At 39.3% G+C, this 19,552-nt stretch overlaps 1 protein-coding gene across 1 annotated transcript in view; it reads left to right on the top strand.

Moving 5' to 3' along the window:
• gna12a (guanine nucleotide binding protein (G protein) alpha 12a) overlaps positions 1 to 19,552 on the top strand; it is a 97,921-nt gene that overhangs the window by 42,555 nt on the left and 35,814 nt on the right. The gene's annotated exons all lie outside the window — the stretch shown is intronic.

Below are 19,552 nucleotides of genomic sequence, written 5' to 3'. Positions count from 1 at the left end.
TTGAGTGGTGAGGATGGGTGCCTTGAAGACTTGCTCTGCAGGTTACAGTCAGCTAATGGCACTGAACTGAACTCAACTGAATACTCCTGGTTTGATGATAATATATGTCTTGTTCACTCACTTCTTGCTGTTTGCAATGTTTGTTCTTTTCCCATGTGTTGGGTATTTATTGTTTTTCTAGGAACTGGTTCTGTGGTGTTTCTTTGTTTCATGGCTGCCTGCAGAAAGACTAATCTCAGTTGTATTCTGTATACGTACTTTGATATTAAATGTAATTTGAACTTCGGAATAGTTCAGCATGATCTTTTAATAAAATGGGTGTTCGTTTTCTTTTTTTCCTTGGATTTCCATCGGCTTTTCTTCAGCTCTACCTGAATGTTCACCCAGCAATTGCTGTTGGGTTGATTTTTTCAAATTATCGGTACTTGGTATGCCCATCCACATTTTCACTGACTGTTTTAACAGTCAAGCCAGGATGTAGATTTCTTTAGTTGCTAATAGGGGACTGGAAGGGTTTTTGCAGTCACAATCTGCTTAATTTTCTTATGTTGGCCTGTAAGATACAAATCTTGAATTTTGCTATAATGAGAGGTTGAGCAAACTTGGGTTGTTTTCTCTCGAGTGGTGGTAGCTGAGACGAGATCTGATAGAGGTTTACAAGGTTGTGAGAGGCTTAAGCAGAGTAGACAGACAGTATGATTTCCTGATGTTGAAATTGCTAATACCAGAGGGTGTGCACTTAAGGCAAAAAGGGGTAATTTCAAAGGAGATGTGAGGGGCAAGCTTTTTTTTACACTGAGTGATAGGTGCCTGGAATGCACAGCCTGGGATGGTGGTAGAGGCAGAAACATGAGGAACTTTTTAAGAGATATTTGGATAGGTACTTGATTGAGATAAATGAAAGGAAATGGTAATTGTATAGGCAGAAAGGATTAGTTTAGTTGGCATTTGCTAATTTAATTGGTTTGAAACAACATTGTGGCCAAAGGGCCTGTACCTGTGCTGTACAGTCCTATGTTCTATAGTTGTAGTCGTATCTCAAATAAAGATTATTGTAATTTTTGAAAGTTGGTTATTCCAGACCAGGAGCATCACTGCAGGGAGTTCTTGAGTGTAATCTCAAGCCTAGTTATCTTCAGCTTCATCAATGACCTTTCTTCTGTCATCAGGTTAGAAGTGAGCATATGCGCTGGCTGCACGGTATTTAAGTCAATGTCTTCACATGCCACGAGCTAGACAACATCCAGACAGGGGCCGATAAGTAACAAATTACATTTGTGTCACAAAAGTAACACAGCCATACTCTTGCATGATAGAGTCTGAGTTTTTTAACCTTGACATTCAATAGCACAGGGCCATTGACCAGGAAGTGGGCTGAATTAACAACATTGTATACAACTGCTACAAGAGCTGGTCAGAGGCCTGGTGTCTTGTGTGACTCACCTCCTGATATGAAATGCTCTTCACGCACCTCAACAAAATAGAAGGGTCTGCCAACCAGTATAAGATGCCCTGCTTGATTTGGTTCCTCACTTGTTCGGCCAAACATGCATTTCCGTAACTAATACAGTGATTATTCTACGTATCCTCTGCAGTTGCTCACCCTGGCCATCCCAACATCACTTTTTCCAAAGCCTGCAGCCCCTACCAGCAATAATTTATGATGCATGGGAACACTTCTCCCATCCTCCAAGTTGCACATATTACTGAATTAGACCCAGGCAGCAAAATATGACGGTTTCTGAATCCTGGAACTCCCGAAAATCCAGGGAAGTTTGGCCAGGTGGATTCAGAATTGGCTTGCCTGCAAAAGGCAGAGGGTCATGGTGGAGGGAGTACATTCAGATTTGAGGGTTGTGACTAGTGGTGTCCCACAAGGATCTGTTCTGGGACCTCTACTTTTCATGATTTTTATTAACGACCTGGACGTGGGGGTAGAAGGGTGGGTTGGCAAGTTTGCAGACGACACAAAGGTTGGTGGTGTTGTAGATAGTGTAGAGGATTGTCGAAGATTGCAGAGAGACATTGATAGGATGCAGAAGTGGGCTGAGAAGTGGCAGATGGAGTTCAACCCGGAGAAGTGTGAGGTGGTACACTTTGGAAGAACAAACTCCAAGGCAGAGTACAAAGTAAATGGCAGGATACTTGGTAGTGTGGAGGAGCAGAGGGATCTGGGTGTACATGTCCACAGATCCCTGAAAGTTGCCTCACAGGTAGATAGGGTAGTTAAGAAAGCTTATGGGGTGTTAGCTTACATAAGTCGAGGGATAGATTTTAAGAGACGCGATGTAATGATGCAGCTCTATAAAACACTGGTTAGGCCACACTTGGAGTACGGTGTCCAGTTCTGGTCGCTTGACTATAGGAAGGATGTGGAAGCATTGGATAGGGTACAGAGGAGATTTACCAGGATGCTGCCTGGTTTAGAGAGTATGGATTATGATCAGAGATTAAGGGAGCTAGGACTTTACTCTTTGGAGAGAAGGAGGATGAGAGGAGACATGATAGAGGTGTACAAGATATTAAGAGGAATAGATAGAGTGGACAGTCAGTGCCTCTTCCCCAGGGCACCACTGCTCAATACAGGAGGGCATGGCTTTAAGGTAAGGGGTGGGAAGTTCAAGGGGGATATTAGAGGAAGGTTTTGCACTCAGAGAGTGGTTGGTGCGTGAAATGCACTGCCTGAGTCAGTGGTGGAGGAAGATACACTAGTGAAATTTAAGAGACTACGAGACAGGTATATGGAGGAATTGAAGGCAGGGTTTGAGGGTCGGCATTACATTGTGGGCTGAAGGGCCTGTAATGTGCTGTACTATTCTATGTTCTATGAAAATATATTGAGTATACTTCCACGTGGAGACACAAAGTTGTTCATGAAGTTAGGTCAGTTAGTTCACCAATACCTTCTTAAAGATATTTAAAGGACAGCAATAAATGTGGTAAGCAGTGTTTTAGATGGGCAAAACAGGTTGAGTACCCCTTATCCAAAATGCCTGGGGCTGGAAGTGTTTTGGATTTTGGAATATTTGCAGCTTATAATGAGATACTTTAGCGAAGGGACCCAAGTCTAAACACAATCAATTTACATTACATATACAGCTTGCACATTACCTTGAAGGTAGTTTTACCTAATATTTTTAACAATTTTGTGCATGAAACAATCTGTACATTGAACTATCAGAAAGGTCAGCTATCACCATCTTATCCACCCAGCTGGACAGTCAGTGGCTGTTTGGCATCGCCACCATTCCTGATCAATTAATTTCTCAGCTGCTTCGTGATCACACTTTATCACCAAAAAATCTTTGAAAAATTTAATGCCATACCTTTTCTTAAATTTCAGCAACCAGCCTGATGAATATTCACAATTGTGGTCAATTTTCTATTTGCCATGATAGATCTTTGTCTGATTCATGATCAGCTTACTGTAAAGTGGCATATGTTCACTCCAAAGCTGATTAATCCACTCTTTCAATACATTATCAAGATCTTCATTTTTTTTTCTTTATGCAGTGTTTTTCTATTTTTCATTAACTTCTGTTCATTACTTTTAGAGGGTAGTTGTTCCAACATCGTAGTGCTCTGTCAGGTGCATCATGCTTGTACTGCTGTCAAGTTTTCCCAACAACTTTACTGTATTATTAACATGTGCTTCATTTTCTTTTCACTACTGCCCATGGAGGTGGCTGCAGGCCTCTTTGACGTTTACAACAATATCTTAACACCGAGCAGAGAATCAGCACAAATCTCATGGTAATCACTGAATAATGCACTGTCTAACTCTAAACAAATTGGTGCCAACAGGGCTCCACTCAGGGTATGTGAAATCACTTCTCAGAACTGTCTGGTGTGCAAGTACCTGTGCCTCACCTGCAAACCTTCGCAGCTCCATGTTGAATTTTCTATTTATGGCATCAGGATTTCAGTGGTTTTCTGATTTTGGATTTTTGGACAAGAGGTGCTCAACCTGTAATATCTGAACATGATGCTTGCTAACAGTTCACGTTCACTCTTGTTTAAGTGTTTTGTAACATGACCTAATGTTGCAGCGCATTTAAGAAAAAAAATCTACTACAACAAGGAATTGCTATACTTTCAGTGCATGCAAAGGAAGATTAAGATTACCATTTCTTGAGCTTTATTTCTAATTTGAATGAAGGATTTTGATACAGTTGCTAGATGGCTAGTAATTCCTTTTTGCAAGTAGAATTCAATTAAGCTGTAGTTTAATTATTCAAGAGTGACCATATCTGATGGTGGAACCTTAAAATACCAACATTCTTGCACTTGTGGTTCCTCAGTACCTGTATTTTCACACGAACTTTTGCAATTCTAAGTATTGGTCTGTAGGTCTGGTTTTTATTAAATACCACTGTGTCTGCAAGCTGCAGTAGAGAGAGATTGTATCTTTTTAGATGCACGAATCATTATTGCCTTAAAACTAAAGGTTTTCTTCATTTTGACTTAAGGTATTTGAAAGTGAATTGGTGTATTGTAGTATTTCCTCCATCTTGTTTCTCCATTTATATTCAACAAAGTTAAAAGCAGGCTTAAGGAACATTGCATCCAGTGAGGCATCTTGCAGTCTTCCAGGCACAATAGCATACAACGAGTATTTCTAACATTTTATTCCAGATTTTTCACTATTCCTCAATTGTTTCAGGTTAATCATTATATATTTATAGTCACTGTAGGTTCTTGTGATCTTGTATTATCGTCTATTTATTAACTTCTGTAATTGTCCAACAAAGTATTTCTGTTCCTTGTTGAATTTCCAGCATCTACAGTATGATTTCTAATTAATTTTCCAGCTTGGCCACTCGCCTAAATGACCTATTCTTTGATTTCAAGTACTATCTTGTTTGAAGCTTTACTTTGACTGAAATAGCAAGGAAATCTAGATGTAACTGAACCCTTTAAATAAACTGGTGAACACTATTATTGTAAGTAAAGCTAGTCAAATGCATGTTTGTTTTCCAGTCACACATGCTCAAAGAGGACCACTAGCTTTCACAACTGCTGGGATCTATCAGTATTCAGCTTTATTCTGCTGTAAGGTCGTACTGTTTTTTTTAAAAAAAACCCTCCTTGTTCCTTTTCCTATTGAACTTTCTGATTTTGAGTAGGTGGCTTACAGTACCAGCATTAGTTCACTCCTGGTGAATCTTGTCTGTGCCGCCTTCAGAAAGCTCTCATTTGTTCTCTTACAGATCTTGAGGTTCAATAATGCTTCTATTTCCTAATTATCTTTTCTCTTAACTCCATCCACCGCTACTACACCATCACCCCCCCCCCTCCCCAATTGTCATTCATTCTGGGGCAGCAATTTCAATTTGCCTTTTGACCGTTACACAGAAAAGGTACAAGTTTCTAACTAGCAAGTTGAAGTGAATCAGGTTTTTACCATTTAGATTCGTAATCATCTTCTTGATTTCATGTTATCATTTGCAGAATATCCCTGTGCTAAACATCCTGTTTGTCAGTGTTGATTAGAAACCTGGTTGGGTCAGCTGCATAAATAGTGTGGCTCTCAGAGCAGGTCAAAGGTTTGATATTGTTTAGCAAATGACTCGCCTCCATCTGCCATCCCAAAGCCTTTCAGTTATCCACAACACACACTGGGAGCATAACTGGGTGAACACAGTGTCAAAAACACAAAGCTTGATACCATGCAATATTGCATCCTGCACGATTGTCACTCCAGCCAGCATAAACATTCACTTCCTCATTTATTGGCGCACTCTACCTATGATATGTGCTCTCTGGGTACATTTATTTGCTAAAGAGACTTGAGTCATAAAGAATCAAAATCAAGAAACAAATGATTAACAGTGCTTCCCTTCAACATGGTAAGCAGAACCAATGAAACTTTTTTTTTGCTCAACTGTAAACGCATCTTTCAGACTCATTCATACGATAAAATTATGAGAGCTGCGGATGTGGGAATATGCAGGTTCTACTAAAGGAGGTATGAGGGAGGTTTAATATAATTCCAAGAAGGAAGATATGGGTGATGATTCAAAAATCTATTGTACCTTTTGCTGACGATCTGGTCCTAGGTTGTTGGAAGACGATGGCACTGTGTGATTATGCAGCAGGTGGTGGTGATAAAACCAGAGCAAAATGCTGGTGCCTAATGGCTTTTATCTGAACTACTGTATCCCTATCACCAAGTTATTTTCTAGCTTTGACTGGAGACCAGGTTGATTTGTTACCTCCGCTAACTTTAAGGACATCTGAGTGCTAGAAAGTAATTAAGCAAAGACCATGAACTTGTCTAGCAGCAGTGGCCTAAAGGCATCAAAGCTGAAATGTTGAAATATGAGGAAAAAGGAATGGATAAAATTAATTTAAATCAGAGTCAATTTTGAGTGGTATCCATGTGAGCAGAAAGCACTCAAAAATTCATTTGAGGAGCGAAAAAATGTTTTGCTTCATTTTCGGTAAGATAGGAAACTTAATATTTCGGACTCTTACAAAGGCTTTCCTGAAAGAGGTTGCTTTGATTATGAAGTAATTTGGTGCTTGGCCAATAAAAAGCCATTAAAACAGATGGTGTTGTGTATCAAAACATAAACTGGTGTGTTCCTAGCTCCAGTGTGAACAGATGCCTTATTCGATTTTACTTTGAAATGCGAATGGAGTAGGAAAGTGAGAAATAGTGCACAGCCCTGTTGGGCTGTGTATGAAATTAGAAGGTAATGGTCAAAGATTGGAACATGAGAGACATGAGATGCTGGGACCTGGTGTTGGAGGAACTGGGCTGGTCAGACCGGATCGGTTGAGAGAAAGGGGTGGTTAATGTTTCAGGTTGAGGCCTTGCATCAGAATGAGGAGCGTAAGGGGAGATAACAGCATAAAATGGTGAAGGGAAGGTGATGAGACGGGATCTAGTGAGCATTAGGTGAAATGGTGTTGATGGGCAGTCGGAGCCAGGTACATGGAGTGAGGGAGATAGTGAGGATGACAGAGGGCTGCGGGTTATGGAATCTGATAAAGGAAGGTGGTATGGAATCAGTGGTATGAGATCCTTGGCTAAAGGGGAACTATGAAGGGATGGGATAGGATAGGGGATGGGGTGTGTGGGTGATGGCTGGACCAGGTGGAGAGGGGAAGAATGTTGGGGAGTTTGGATATAAATGGGAATGTGTGTGTGTGTGTGGGGGGGGGGGGGGGAGAGCTTGAGTGGATCAAGAGGAGAGAGAAAGAAACTGAGGGTATGTTTAAATGACATCGGAGAATTAATTGTTTATGCCATGAGGTTAGTATTTTATCCAGGCAGACTGAGGTAGATTGTGGTTGGTCTTGCTCTGGCAGTGGTGAATGCTTTCTAATGAGCCAATTGATATAACAAAAGGCTAGCAGACAAGAAACTTGAAATATAGGGTGTAGTGAGATGCTATCAAGTTGAGTATGGTTAAAGTTGGGAATTCCTTTCTCGTGTCTGTTTCAAGTTTAACAATAAAGCAGTTAACTTCATAGGGGATTAATGATAAATAAGTAACTGAGCAAAGCAGTGGTTGTGTAATCATGAATTTTAATTTATTGTGGGGGAAAATGTAAAAGGATATCAGGGAGATGAGGAGATTTGTGCAGGACAGAGTGGAGTTTAATGAGATTAGAAAGGATCTTATAGAAATTGTGAAGTAAAATTTGATAAGTTCAGTAAGTTTTTAAATTAGTAAATATATTCTTAATTGAGGTATAAAAAGAAAATGGAAAAAGGCAAAGTTCTCAACTAAAATTGCTTAAATGTTTTTGGAACTTAAAACAAGTGTTAGAATCACTTGAATTTAGTTTTGGAAGGAAAAGGAATAGTGATAATTTAAGATGAGTTTTTAAATAATGTAAATGTGGAATTTATTAGAGATTAATGTAGAAAAGAATTTGGCTCTGGATAATGTTTGAAATATGGATTGGCACCCCAATTTTAAAGCCATTTATGATGTCTATTTGCATATTTTACAACAATTCTTGTTAGCTAGCATCTATGAGCAAGTCCCCAGTAAGCAGATAATAATCAAATAATAATCAGAGGCAGAAAACCTCAGCAATACATATTCCAATATTTTCTATCTCTTGCCTCTGCACCTTGTAATTCTGATCTCCCATATTATATAATACCTTGCAAGCCATAATGTGAATTACATTTTTCTGAATATGTCTCTAACATTAAAAAAAAAGTTGGACCAAATTAAAATGGAGTACATTTCAAGCCTGCTGGATTTGAAATGGTTGTCTTTTAATGTATGTGCAGTAGATGCAAATAGTGATTGTATCTTATGGTCTCAAAGTTTGGACTCTTTGTTGCTGGGTAAATTTTTTTTGGCATCTACAATACAGTATTCATTGATCTTGTACTTGGAATTTTTTTCCGCCAGTATAATTCAAGCTGTTTTTCTTGGGTCTGGAATTCCTGAATTAATCTCTTGTTGAGCTTGTGTTGGCGGTGCATGGAAGACTTGAATAATAAATCCTATGACTTGCCAGCTGATAGCAATTTAATTTTAAAACTTGTTTTACTGAGTACCTAGTAACTTATGAGAATAGTTTGCATCCTCAGGATTTATTGAAACAGAAATTTTAAATCTTGGAAAAATGACCAAGTCCCTTTGGATTGAGACTTCAAGATAAAGAACTGAATTGATGTTGAAACTGGCACAGTCAAGTAAGAGAACACAAGAGCAAGTGTTTCACTGAACAGTTAATGGGTATATAAATGTCTATGATTTGTTGAAAATTGTTTCCTACATGATGCATACATTTATTTTGCTGATAAGGAAGTATTCTTTAGGATCCTATCTGCTGATGAAAGTCTAAAAGCTTGCCATTTTCTGCACTGTTGTCATGTGAATAGAATGAAACAGGAACAACACACACACAAAATGCTGGTGGAACACAGCAGGCCAGGCAGCATCTATAGGGAGAAGCACTGTCGACGTTTCGGGCCGAGACCCTTCAGAAGTAAGCTTTTGTAAGAGCTGTTGTATAATTTAGGCAATGCAATATTGCTGTCATTCAGTTCCACTGGATTATGAAGAAATTGGAGTTTGTACACTAAATTTACCTGAATTTTATCTGTGCTAATTCAATGCCTACCTTGGAGGTGGGGTGAATCACAAAATTTGGTATGATAAAGTTGTCATGACATTTTGCACATCAATTGTGTTGAAACAGTCTGCATGATATGTGAAATAATCTTTGGCCTATTCTGTTAACATACTATGGACTGCCAACACAGATGCCTTGTGCAGGAAGGCACAGAGTCGACTGTACTTCCTTAGAAGGTTGGCGTCATTCAATGTCTGTAGTGAGATGCTGAAGATGTTCTATAGGTCAGTTGTGGAGAGCGCCCTCTTCTTTGTGGTGGCGTGTTGGGGAGGAAGCATTAAGAAGAGGGACGCCTCACGTCTTAATAAGCTGGTAAGGAAGGCAGGCTCTGTCGTGGGCAAAGTACTGGAGAGTTTAACATCGGTAGCTGAGCGAAGGGCGCTGAGTAGGCTACGGTCAATTATGGAAAACTCTGAACATCCTCTACATAGCACCATCCAGAGACAGAGAAGCAGTTTCAGCGACAGGTTACTATCGATGCAATGCTCCTCAGACAGGATGAAGAGGTCAATACTCCCCAATGCCATTAGGCTTTACAATTCAACCGCCAGGACTTAAGAACTTTTTAAAAGCTATTATTAATGCTTTTTGAGATAGTGATTTAGAGGCATATCATATTTTTACTGAGTTAAGTATTGTATGTAATTAGTTTTGCTACAACAAGTGTATGGGACATTGGAAAAAAAGTTGAATTTCCCCATGGGGATGAATAAAGTATCTATCTATCTATCTATCTATCTAAATGCCTTAAGGAGAGGGTTGTGGCTTATCTGATTGTGTCCTTGGCCGTAAGTGTCCCCAAACCACTGCAAGATGTATACTTCGATAGGGAAGGGTTACGTCTTGGAAACTTACAGGTTGTAATCCTTTTAAGAAGAGATTCCAATCATGAATGGGTCTTCCAGTGCATTCTTCAATATCAAGCTACTTATTGAAAAAGAAGCTGTAGGAATGATGTGTGGAGTAAATGGATGTGTCAGTGGTGATCCTTTGACATTTTGTTCATAATATTGTGCACTGTTCCTAGATTACCTTTCAAGTTAATGCTATTTTCACTGCTTACTCCCCTTTAACTTAGCCTACTCACTTAAAAAAAATACCCACCAGTCTTGGCCAACAGTATAGGAAATCTGTGCCATGCTACTTGCAATGTCATTAGCTATGCCAGACTAAAAGAAATTGCACATGGGTTTGTGTCAGTCATCACTTTGCAGTTATGTAAATATGTTCACTTTCTTGCTAGAGACCTCTTATGGAAGACCAAAGCATTTTGAATGATCTGGTTTTGTCAAGGCAACACCTATAGTCACCACTGATCAAAGTTTGTTTTGCAGATGGTATTGAAATATGTATACGCAGGTTGACTTATTTTATGTAAGGGCGGATTCTGCAGTGGCCTGGATTAAATGAGTGCAAACGTATTCTGGTGTGAAGGATTTTATCCTGTAGATGATTAAATCCTTTAACCATGCTGTCATGGGCCAGTGTAGTACTGCATAGGGTTAAGGTGCCGAATGCGTGCAAAAGTCCCCCTTACTGCATTAGGAAAGGCAGATAAAGGAGTGACAGAAGCTGAAAGTGTTGAGGATGTTCAGTGGGGCACAGGTACCAGTGTACAGACAGGAAAGAGCTACAGTGTTGGAGCAGGATCTACCAAAACTAAACTAAAATCAAAAGTCCTGGCAAAAAAGGTGGTCCTGGGGATTTGTGGTATGTGAGGACTCCAGTGGCAAAATAGAATTACTGGAGTCTGCGAAAATGATAACAATGTGATAGTCAGAAATTCTGTTTTACAAATAAAGAGAATGCTGAAAATGTAAGATGAAATTAAACCATGCGGGAGAAATAAATAACAAATATTAGTTGAGATGAATGGCCAAAATTAAGTGAATTTATTGAATTTGCATATTAATATGAAGTGTAGTGCTGGTAACCATTATAGAAGCATTGCTGCAAATTGATTTGGAAACTAAATGTGTCAGGTCATAATTTAGAGGAATGAGGAGAAATTGGTGGAAAAGATGGTGTAGTCTTAATGATTTTAAGAATGCTCGTCAAAGAAGAGTATTTAAACTAGATTGCAGGAGCCCCCTAGCAGCTATAAAATGCATAAATCAGAGTTTTAATAACCGTGTTTCAATGAAGAATTTTAACTGGTACAGCTTTTTAAAATAAGCGGACAGACTCATGTCAGAAGAGTAGATAATTTTATGATTAGCTCATACTGGACAGCCATAGAAAAGCAAACTGCAATTTGTTTTGGCAAATCTGAAGTAAAACTTGAAAATGCTGGAAATATTCAGTTCTGGTTTTAAAAAGGTCATCAATTTGAAATGTTAACTTTGTTTTCTTACATTGAGTTTAAGCATTTTGCTTACAAATCAGGCAAGATCTTGTTGGATGGCAGTACAAATAACCAACCCCTATTTATTTGAGAGGAGCAAAACAAATGAGGATAAATAGTGGCCACAACATTAGTGATATTCTCAGTCTCAGTGAAGTGTTGTCATAAGATCATTTAAATTCACCTGAGAACTGCAGAGGGCCCAAGTTTAAAAATAAAATGATGGTCAGGTGTGCAATGCAGAACGTTCTCAGCTTCTGTTGAGTGTAACTGTACACACAACCTTCCAACTCTAATAACAGCATTGTCCAGCACACCACAGATGAGCTAGCAGTTGAGCTGAAATACATTTGCTTCATAAAGTTACCCAACTTGAGTAAAATTTTGAACATTAAAGTTCTCAGCTTTGTAAGAGGTTAGTTACTAATCTTGAAATTGATCAGTCTTGCTTTCTTAAGGTAATTTTTAAAAATTGGTTTTAACCAGTATTAATCATTCAGATCTGTACTATACATTTTAAATATTTTTCACAAAGCAATAAATATGGTGCTTATAGTACTAGATTTTTTTGCATCATCACTTGAGTAATCTGAAGTTAACATACATTCATTGGTAACATTTAGGTACCTACTATACTTAATAAAGTGACCTCTGAGTGTATGCTTTTGGTCTTCTGCGGTAGCCCATCCACTTCAAGATTTGACATGTTATATATTCAGAGATGCTCTTCTGCACACTGCTGTTGTAACACATAGTTATTTGAGTTGGTCATCTTCCTATCAGTTTGAGCCAATCTGGCAATTTTTATCTGACCTCTCTCATTAACAAGGCATTTTTACCCACAGAACATTGGATATTTTTTGTTTCTCGCACTATTCTCTCTAAAATCTAGAGATTGTTGTGTGTGAACATCTTGGGAGATTAACAATTTCTGAGATCCTCAAGCTACCCCATCTGGCACCAACTATCACTTCATGGTCAGTGTCACTTAGTCACATTTCTTCTCCATTCTGATGTTTGGCCTGAACAACAACTGAACCCTTTACCATGTCTGCATGCTTTTATACATTGATTTGCTGTCACATGATTGACTGATTAGGTATTTGCATTATCAAGCAGGTTTACAGGTGCATCTAGTACATATTTGTACTTTTAAATGAACAGTTAACCTAGATATATTATGCAATCCTTGGCTACAACATTTTTTTAAAAATAAAAATTGATTTTTGCCCAAAGGGCTCTTGTGTAAACTAGATCAAGTAATTGGATTTTTGTTCTTGATGAGTGATAACTTGGTGGTAGATACATACTGCAGATTTTGAAAGTTTTGAAGGGTTGAAGGGTCCTATCACGTGTTTGAGAAACAGTATTTCAAGTGCATAGTATTTTTGTTAAACTTGTACAACTATGTATAAATGTTCTTCAGCATGGGTTTTGTACCACTGAAACCAAATTTTGCAGATTACAGTAGTGACGGGCAAGGAAAGATAAATATTTTACATTGGTTTTCAATTTGATGCTTAATATTCAAAGCACATTTGTTACAAAGTACATACGTCATCTGAAATTTGTTTACTTGTGGGCACACTCACTCAGTAAATCCAAACACCATAATAGAATCAATGCAAGGCCACACCCAGCAAGGTGGACAAACAGCACGCAACAGACAACAAACTGAGTGAACACAAAGGGGGGGGGGGGGGAAGCAATAAGTATTGTGTACATGAGATGAAGAGTCTTTGGAAAAAAAGTTCCGCTGTTTTAGGAACAGTTCAATAATGAGACAACTGAAGTTATTCCCTCTGGTTCAGGAGCCTAATGGATGAGGGGTAATAACTGTTCCTGAATCTGGTAGTGAGTCCTGGGGCTCCTGTACCAGTTTCCTGATTGCAGCAGCAAGGAGAGGGCATGATCTGGGTGGTGGGGGTTTGCTGATGATGGATGCTGCTTTCCTGAACCAATGTTGTGTGTGGATGTGCTTGTTGATGGGGAGGGCTTGACCCATGAAGGACTGGGCTGTATCCACTACTTTTTGTAGGACCAGGCTGTAATACAGCCAGTCAATATTCTCTCCACCTCACATCTATTTCTTCAGTTTTTTTGAACTTTTAAATACATTTTTGAACTTGTTTTCCCATTTCAAGTAAATTCAGTATAGTTTCCCATGGGGTTTGAAGTAGAAAGGCACACATCTCTTCAAGGCACCAAGTGACACTTACAAAGTTTGTGATCATTAAAATGAACCTCATTCTAAGTCTGAGTCAGCTTTTGGCACGTTAATTTGTTTTGAGATTGCTGTTGTCCTTTTACAGTCAGCCTAGACTCTGTGGGTTATTCACTGAGACTTTTCCATAATTGTACTTCTTGTGGGTTTGATGAGCAGTTTAATTCAAGGGTTTGTCAACTTGTACTAGGAATCTGGCCATTAACTTCAGTGGTGGTAAATAGGCAGATATTTGAGAAGAAGAATCCTGCATTTGGTTGATTTTTTTTCATTGTTATTTATATTATTAAGCTTTTAATATTACATATTCCATTTTGTTTTTGGATTCTGTGTACAAGGTTATGGAAGTGGAGGAGCTTGTATTGACATTAATTTATTTAAATCTTGTGGTCAAAGATGAAGTAAATAAGATAACCACAATTATAATCATTTGCTGCTGTGTAGGGAACAAGTTCAAAGCCAAATGTTGATCTGATGTGAACAGTAGTCTATAGTGGGGTGAGTAAGGAAATTTTCAAGATATTATGAGGAACTGATTGGACAGAGGAAATATCTTTGCTATTAATTAGAGGCTCTGAAACAATACAAAAGTAAGAAGCTTGGCCCTTTTAAATTACCTATCATTAGTATGTTCCAATCCCTGAGAAATAAATGATGCCCTCGTGCTCAGCTCATCAATTTCATAAATTCTGCCTCCAACTTCTACCCTGCCCTTAATTCACTTGGTCCATTCATGACACCTCCCTTCTCTTTCTTGGTCTTTCCGACTCCTCCTTTCTGGAAACAGACCGTCTACTGATTTTTTTTTTGTTTTGGTAAATATAAACCCAACTCTCACATCTCTCTTCCCACCCCGTCACTTGTAAAAATGCCATTCCCTTTTGTCACTGTCTCTGCCTTCACCACATCAGTTCACAGAACATCTGAGATGTCCGCCTTCAAATAATGGAGTTTTCCTTCGTCTACCATAAGATACTTCCCTCACCCGTATCGCTATCATTTCCCAGACTTGTGCCCTCACCCTATCTTCCTACTGCCAGAACTAGGGTAGAGTTCCACTTGTCCTTCCCTACCACTCCAGGAGTTTCTGCAAGCAGCACCATCATTCTCCACAAAAGGATCCTACCACCAAATGTATCTTTACCTTTCCCCTTCCACTCTGCTTTTTGCAGGAACTGCTCCCTACATGATTCTCTTCGTCCATTCATCCCTCCTGGCACTTATCCCTGCAAGAAGCACAAGTACTACGCCTACATATTCACCTCCCTCCTCTCTATCATTCAGGGCTCTAAACAGCCCTTCCAGGAGAGGCAACATTTCAGCTTCAACTTCGTTGGGATCATCTCTTGTATTTAGCACTCCCAGTGTGGCCTCCTCTACATCGGTGAGACCTGACATAGGACCATTTTGTTGATCAACTTTGCTCCATCCACAACGGGGAGAATTCTGGGTTGCCAACCATTTTAATTCCACTCCCGATTCCCATTCTGACATATCACAATAAGGCCACTCTCGGGTTGGAGGAACAACACCTTGTGTTCCATCTGGGTAGCCTCCACCTGATGCCATGAGCATCAATTTCTCCAACTTGCCCTTTCTCACCTACCTATCAACTCACTCCGGTGCCCCTCCTCATTCCTTTTCTCCCATGATCCACTTGCCTCTCCTATCATATTCTTTCTTCCTTTAGCCTTTAACTCTTCCATCTATCACCTCCTCAGCTTTATTTCCCCTATTTCCCCCCCCCCACCCACCTACTTTCCCCCTCACCTGACTTCACCTATCATTTTCCAGCTTGCAGCTTGAATTCCTTTCCGCCCCAATGGGTCTCGGCCTGAAATTTTGACTTTTTATTCCCTTTGCTAGATGCTGCTTGACCTGCAGAGTTCCCTCAAAATGTTAGGTGTTTCTCTGAGAAACACAGGCCAGTGCTCTATTCCTTTAGTAAAAATGATCATTTACAAGATTCAAATATCTCCGTATGAACTATGTAACTTGTTGCACCATTTTAGAAAGTGCGTTTTGAAAGGTTGATAACAGCAACAATTTTTCTTACCTAAAGTACTTTAATGAACCAGAGGCTTTTTTATTTAATGATGGCCCATTTTTATTTAATTGCTTGTTTAAACTCTCTTCCGGCAATGATGGCATTTGAACTGTGATTCCAAAGTGAACTTCAATCAGTTCTTCCTGTAGCCCCTCCAAATACTATCCCTTCTCTACCCCCCGCCACACCACTGATCTCCCAACAGTTCCAGTAGTTCTGTACTGCAAGCTTTGGGTTCCTGTACTTTATGCCATTTTGTTTGTACTTGCATCAACACTAAATTTGATAGGGACCAACAAGCTTCATTTAAAAAGGGCACGTTCACATTAAGATTGGTTCTCATTGTTTTATGTTAATTGGTTTGCAATTTACAAATGCAGTTTAAACTTTTCTCCAAGCATCCTGAGCAATCCCTCTGTTTCCACTGCACAAGATCTGGCTATCATTCCCTCCCTGGTGGCCTCATGTGGAGTGGAATGAAACCTGTGAAAGTTTAATGTACTGTATGGATTGTAGAGAAGGGCAATTACCACACCCAAGTTGGGTGATGCACAGTTGAGCTGCATTTCTGTGATTCTGCTTCCCTTCCCAGTTCAATTTATTAATTTCAAGTTCATGTGATGGAATAAAACACACGCACACGCACACGCACACACACACACACACTATTTGGCCCGGATTGTTTGTTGAAGATATTCTACTTCGGAATCTTAAAACAGAATTCAGTCATTTGAACTGTAGTGTCCCTGTTCTACAGTGATAGCTGCTTTGCAATTACCTATTGTTAAATGAATTTGTTTTTGTGAAACATGCTATGGACTATTTTTGAGTTGCCATATCCCATCATGTGTAAGTGTATCTGCTGTTAAACAAGAATAGCATTTCCTCTGCCATTTTTAAGGTGATGTCTCCAAGTCTTTTACCTTGACTAGCTTCCACTGAAGTGGAGAGTAGACAGGAAAGTACTATTTTTGCAGTAACATACCTTTCATAGCGGAAGTTAACAATAATTCGCTGTGGTTTAGCACCAAGCTCCCTGAGCCCCATTTCCAATTCTCTTCCCTCCCCCCCCCCCCCCCCCAACTCCTGTCTCTGTTCCCTTTAAATTTACTGAATTCATGAGAATATTATACCACCTACAGCACCTAGAAGTATTGTGTTTTTTGCTAGGAGTAATATCCAATAGTTATCAAGTTCTTGATTAATAAGAATATCAAAAGTTGCAGGGAGAAGATGGGAGAATGGTGTTAAGAAAGAAAAATAAATCTGCCATGTTCGAGTGGTGGACTAGACTCAGTGGGTTGAATGATCTAATTCTGTTGCGATGTCCTGTAGTTTAAAATCTTAAGTCCTAATAAATCTTAAAATATATTTAGGTTTATTGTCAACTGCTTGATATGTCATATATTAAGAATTGGTGGCATTTAACCATCACAACAGTAGCTCTCAAAATAGATTAAATAGAATGGTTTGAGTTGATATATTTCAACTGTGATCACCATTTTCATGCCATTGTGCTCAAACTCCCAAGTGTTGCAACCCAGTAATTTTTTTTTCCAAAGGTTTCAAAGGTACATTTAATGTCAGAGAAATGTATGCAATATACATCCTGAAATGCTTTTTCTTCGCAACCATCCTCGAAAACAGAGGAGTGCCCCCAAAGAATGAACGACAGTTAAATGTTAGAACTACAAAGTGCCCGCCAGCTCCCCTCCCTCCCACGCATGAGCAGCAACAAGCAACGATCCCCTGTCCCCCCACTGGCAAAAAAAAGCTTTGGCACCCGCCACTGAGCACTCAAGCGTGAGCAGGGCAACAGTAAAGACAGACTCTCTTGCACTCTGGTTGTATCTTGTTCAGGATTTTGAGTTTTGCTAAATAATTTGGAAAAGATGATAGATTTTTATGGTTTTTTAAAAATATAATTCTGTAGTTAATTATATTTCATCAGTATAATGGAAGCTTCTGTTTGTTAGACTTTGTTTCATTATAGCCCCTTGCTGCAGGGGTCCAAAAGACCAGTGGATTTTTTTTTAATTTCCTTGACTGTTTGCTTACAAAGATGGGCCAAAGGTTTGTGGTTACTTGCCCACTTTTGTGAAAATTTTGATGTGGTGTACAGATTATGTAAAAGATTCTGAACAAATAATGGGAATTTCAATAACAAAGCAACTTGGTTGGCTTGTGACAAAGACATATTTTCATAGTTATACAGCAAAGGAGCAGGCCCTTTTGGTCAGCTCTCAGTTCGCCTTTCTGTACTAATCCAATATATATACATACATATACGGTATGTACTCGACCCATAGCTTCTATATTTTGGTTATTCAAGTGCTGCCCCAGACGCTGCTTAAAAGTGTGAGAGTGCCTGGCTCAAATACCTTCTCGGGCAGTGTCTTCCAAACTGCAATCACCTTTTAGGTGAAATGATTCTTGCCAGCTGATCCATATCATTCTGCATTCTATCTATCAACAACCAATGAAAGATCTTGGCCTGAAACATCAGATGTTTATTCCCCTCTGTAGATGCTTGCTGAGACTTGCTGAGTTCCTGCAGTATTTTGTGTATATTGCTCTGGATTTACAGTATCTGTAGAATCTGTGTTTATGAACACCACCACCATTTTTTGTCATCTGCATACATATTAATCATGTGTCCTACAGTTGTACCAAAGCTATTAATGTATGTAACAAATGGCAAGGGTCTTGGTGTTGAAAGCTGTCATACACAGCTGTGCAGAGGTTTCCAATAACAAAAAAATCCTCCACTGTCACTTTCTAGCTCCCTCTTACCTGCTAAGTTTGGTTCCAACCACCTTCCAAGTGGGATCCTGTTAAGCCTTGCTCAGATCCATAAAAACAGCATCAACCTTGTTGCCCTCGATATATTTACTTTTTCAGAAAAAAATTCTCTATCAAATTAGTCATTCAGGATTTCCCACCAACAAATCTCTGCTAACTATTTTGTGATTAATCCCTGTACTTCCAAGTATGGATCAATCCTCAGAATTTTTTTCCAATAACTTTCCTGTCATTGATATTAGACCAACTAATCTATAATTTCTGTTGCCCTTCTTGAATAAAGATACAAAATTGGCTGGCTTTTTGTCAAATGGTACCTTGCCTGTGACCAGTGAAAACTTAAGTGATCTTCTCCACTGCCTCTCATTGCAACCTTAATCATTTCATCAGACACTGGAAATACATCAAACTTTATGCCTGCTAAGACTTCAGATTGCTCTTTTTTTAATATTAACATAACTCAAATCTTCAATGATAATATCTTTCTATAAATGAAAATGAATGAAAAGTATTCCTATAAGATCTTGCCCATGTCCTCTGGCTTCACTTTCAGATTACTCCTTTGTCCTTAATTGGCCATCCACTCTTGTCCTGCTTGCTTTTTGCTTTTAAGATGAATGTCAAGGCATTTCACGGTATATCATAGCAAGAACGACGAGTCAGTTTACAGAAAGGAGGTGCAGTGGCTAAAGGACTGGTGCAGAGCCAATAACCTGTCTCTGAATGAGAACAAAACAAAAGAGATGGTTGTTGACTTCAGGAGGGCACAGAGCGACCACTCTCCACTGAACATTGACGGCTCCTTTGTAGAGATCATTAAGAGCACCAAATTTCTTGGTGTTCACCTGGCGGAGAATCTCACCTGGTCCCTCAACACCAGCTCCATAGCAAAGAAAGCCCAGCAGCGTCTCTACTTTCCGCGAAGGCTGAGGAAAGTCCATCTTCCACCCCCCTATCCTCATCACATTCTACAGGGGTTGTATTGAGAGTATCCTGAGCAGCTGCATCACTGCCTGGTTCGGAA

The sequence above is a fragment of the Hemitrygon akajei genome, chromosome 11, assembly GCF_048418815.1.
Source record: "Hemitrygon akajei chromosome 11, sHemAka1.3, whole genome shotgun sequence".
Taxonomy (NCBI): Eukaryota; Metazoa; Chordata; class Chondrichthyes; order Myliobatiformes; family Dasyatidae; genus Hemitrygon; species Hemitrygon akajei.
The sequence above is the reverse complement of the archived record's forward strand: the minus strand, read 5'-3'. Positions and strand labels throughout refer to the sequence as shown.